Here is a 4,344-nt window from a genome sequence, read left to right as displayed (position 1 = left end):
GGTTGGGGTGGGCTGCACTGAGTAGCTTAGCTCTTCCGATGTCTCCAACCTCTGCATTAATCATGGCCAGGGGGTCATAGATGCAGCACAGGCACACATCTGGGGGGTCCTAGTGCCAGAGACCACCACAGATCATGTGCACTACACTGTCCCAAGAAATGAAATAACTTTCCAGACAAAGAGAAGATGCAAAACATGAAAGGAAAAGAAATGGGATCTCACCAATTTCAGAAGTTTAGTTCCAGAGCATTCATGATAGATTCAAGATTTGTCTGCAGTATGTGATTCTAGAACCCAGAAAATGAAATACAGTAAAACCTTGGATTGCAAATAACTTGTTCTGCAAGTGCTCTGCAAGATGAGCAAACATTTCTAGTAAATGTTAACTTGATAAACAAGCCCATGCTGGCAATACCAGTAGTACATGACGCTGAATGTCACATTATTACAACTAAGCTGATAGTTCTCTCCTCTCTCTCTCTCTCTTTATAATTTCTCTCATTCACTGTGGGATTATGAGTGATCGTCTCCTACACTCAGATACTCAGTCTCAAGCCACAGTGTTTGGTAGAAATCAATGATTTTTCACAACTTTGGAAGGTACCCACAATTGGGACTAGTGTATTTTTTGTCACTTCAAAGCACCTATGGGCAGCCCTTTCCTTTTCTATACAAGAGTTAGGAATGTTTTATTTCATTGTAGGTCAGACTGCCTGCAGATATAAACCCTTTCCTTTGTTGTCTTATTGCCAGTTATGACAAAAGTTTATTAATACTGTACTGTAGTAAACATCTGTGCAAGTGTATACAAAGGTCCCCATGCAGAAAAAGGTTGAAAAGAAAGGCAGCAAGAAGATGATTATGGTGGAAGTTAAGAAGGAAATCATCCGGAAATATGAATGAGTTATGTGAGTAGCCAAAATTACAAGATTTTATAAGACGTCTATGTTGACCATTTGCACAATATTGAAGAAGAAAGAAGAAATAAGGGGGTTAGATGCAGCAAAAGGAGTCACAAAAATATCAAAGCAATGGCCACATGTTCTGGAAGATGTAGAAAATTGCTTCTGGTTTAGATAAACAAGAAGCAACTAGCAGACGATACTATGACTGAGAGCTTTTTCTGCAAGAAGGCAAAGGCCTTGTACACCAACTTCGTAAGTAAACTTCCAGGTACATCAACAGAAAACAAATAAGGCTTCAGGGTAAGCAGGGAATGGTTTGATAACTTTAAGAGAAATGGTATCCATAGTGTTGTGAGGTGTGGAGAGGTTGTGAGTTCGAATGCCAGGGCATTGGAAGTGTTCGCTACTACGAAGTTCCAGAAGCTCATGATTTCATAGTGTTACCTGCTGGAGCAAGGTAACGGCAATGAGACTGGTCTTTTTTGGAAAAAGATGCCAAAGAGGATCTACATCACAGAAGAAGAGAATGTAATGCCCAGTCACAAGCCCATGAAAGACCATCTCACCCTCTTGTTTTGTGCTAATGGAAGTGGGGATTTCAAAGTCAAGCCCCTGCTCATGTATCATTCTGAGAATCCACAAGCTTTCAAGATGCAAGGTGCAGACGAGCCAATTAAACGTTATGTGGAGGTCCACTCATATTTTGTTTGTTGAGTGGATCAACGAGGTCCACCATCCTACAGGGAAGAAATACCTTTTAGAAAAGAATCTGATTCTGGATAATGCTCCTCCTGCTCATCCTCCAGGCTTTGCGGATGACTTACTGTAGGAATTTGAGTTCATTAAGGTCAAGTTCCAGGGCACCTGGGTGGTTCAGTCAGTTAAGTGTCTGACTCTTGGTTTCAGCTCAGGTCATGATCTCACAGTTTGTGAGTTCGAGCCCCACATCAGGTTCTGTGTTGTCAGTTCAGAGCCTGCTTGGGATTCTCTCTCTGCCCCTCTCTCATCTCTACCCCACTTGTACTCTCTCCCTCTCTCATTCTTTCTCTCCAAATAAATAAACAAACTTTAAAAACAAACAAAGGTCAAGTTCCTTCCTCCCAGCACCACTCCAATCTTCCAGCCCATGGATCAGCATGTCATTTTGAATTTTAAAAAGCTTTATACAAAAGCACTATTTCAGCAATGCTTCAAGGTAACTGAAGAAACAAATCTTACCCTCCAAGAGATTTGAAAAAAATCATGTTCACATTGGTAACTGCCTCAAGATCATCGATAAAGCCTAGAATGGGGTCACCAAGAGAACCCTCATTATGCTTGGAGAAAACTTGGCCTGACTGCATTCTTGTACTTGACTTAGAGGGGCTTGCTCATAAACAGGAGCCTTCAGTTGTGAATGAAATTGTGTCCTTGGGGGAAATCACAGGAATAGAGGTGAATGAGGATGATATTCAAGAGCTGGTGGAGGAACATGGCCAGGAATTGACCACTCACAAAATGATAGCTCAGTATCATGAGCAACAGCAAGAGGTTATGGAGGAGATCTTGTCTGCAGAAGAGGAGGAGAAAAAGGTAGAGGAATCCTGCACTTCAAATGAGATTAGGGAGATGTTTAAAATGTGGGCAAAAGAGCAAAATTTTGTAGAAAAGTACCACCCAAATAAGGCTGTAGCTGTGCATGCCAGGAATGTGTTTAATGACACTATAATGTCATATTACCATGAAATCCTCAAAAGGAGGCAAAATCAAGTGTCATTGGATAGGTTCCTTGTTAAAGTTGCACGAAAAGAGAAAGATTCTATTGAGTCAATAGACAGCAGTGATTCCGTTAGTGATACTGAAAGTCATCCTATACTATAACCCTCCTCTTTTGTCTTCCTCACATCAGCCATGAAGGTTTTCAAAGGTAAGTGCAGGTTAATTTGTTTTTTTCTTTATATTTTGTATTTTATTTATTATTTTGTATTATATTGAAATATTGTAATCATTTTTATATGAATACTTTTGGGCTGTGGAGTGAATCATCTGAGTTGCCATTATTTCTTATGGGCAAATTTGCTTTGATATACAAGTGCTTTGGATTACAAGCACGTTTCCAGAATGAATTATGCTCACAAGCCAAGGTTTTACTGTACTTTGGAATGTTCAGTTCTCATTTATCTTTACCTGGGAAGCTACACTTTCATATATATAATAATTTTCTTCCCCAAGTATTAAGAAATAAAGAACAGTTATTTTAACCTTTGGAGTTCCAGTCCCCTCTAAGAATTTCATAAAATCTATGGGCCACTGGTCCAGCAATGAGATTATCATCTCTGAGCTTTAAATCCACTCAGCTTTGCAATGCTACAAACCAAGTTTCTCCTTTGCCAGCTGATGCCTGTTAGAGTCCACCAATGGGGCACTTCGGAGAGACTGCAAACCGTATGGAGGAAGAAGGATCTTTTGTTGGCTTTCTGTCAGCTTGAGGTTCCTGGGAGCAGCACACCAAGCAATGCTTTCTCACCCCAGCAGGGGCAGTTTGTTAAGGAAGTCGCAGTTGGGTCTAGAGAAGAAATTCCAACACTCTCAGAACCAGCCTCTTTGTGCCCCTTTTGAGAGCCCACACCAGCTGCCCGGTGTTCCTCCTAAGAAGACTGGATCCCGGCACCGCATGAACAGGGGCTCCTCCAGCCCCTGTCTTCTTTTTCCCCAACTCTAGGAATCCCAACAGCTTCCTGTAATTGTTACCTCTCTGATAATTTAGAATTCTCTTTTTGCCTTTTCAATTACGTTGTTAAAAATTTTACACTTAGTTAGCAATTGTTTGTATTAAATTCTAATAAAATAGCTGGTGTGACTTCTATCTCCTAAATAGATAGTTATGGCCATATTCCCAGAAATATGCTCATCTTACATCCATACTCTCCATTTTGCATAAAAAATTTAATCTGTTCATCAATACACTAAAATTCATTTACAGCCACTTATAGAATCCATGAAGCCAAGATTAAGAATCTCAGAGCCTGGTGCAGAACATGTTCAATAATGGTTCTTAGAAAACAATTTGAAAGTTCCTTGGGTTCCAGGTGACCACTCACTAGAAAGTACAAACAATTTTATAAATAAGTGCATGTACCTGTGTTGTGTGCTATTTCCTGAAAGGGAGCCTTGGCATTTCAAGTGAGATATCACATTAGAAGACTGTATATTCACCAGTGAAAAATGGTTAATAAATCATAATCCTGAAGGAGAATTTCATGGTCTTGAGGAGCTTCTTTTTGATCTAGTCTATTCTCTGAATAGTTTTAGAGAACTGTTTTTTTTTTCCCCCTAAGTCTATTCTTGCAATGTTTTTCAACCTTTAAGTTGGCAGGTTCCAATGAATCAAGTTCCCTTGGGTTTAAGTAGACTCAAGGTAAAAGCGGATATTAAGATCTCCTAAAAAATTGCAAGGCTG

This window comes from Crocuta crocuta, unplaced genomic scaffold, assembly GCF_008692635.1.
Source record: "Crocuta crocuta isolate KB4526 unplaced genomic scaffold, BGI_CrCroc_1.0 scaffold205, whole genome shotgun sequence".
Classification (NCBI taxonomy): Eukaryota; Metazoa; Chordata; class Mammalia; order Carnivora; family Hyaenidae; genus Crocuta; species Crocuta crocuta.
This window is presented reverse-complemented; position numbering follows the sequence as displayed.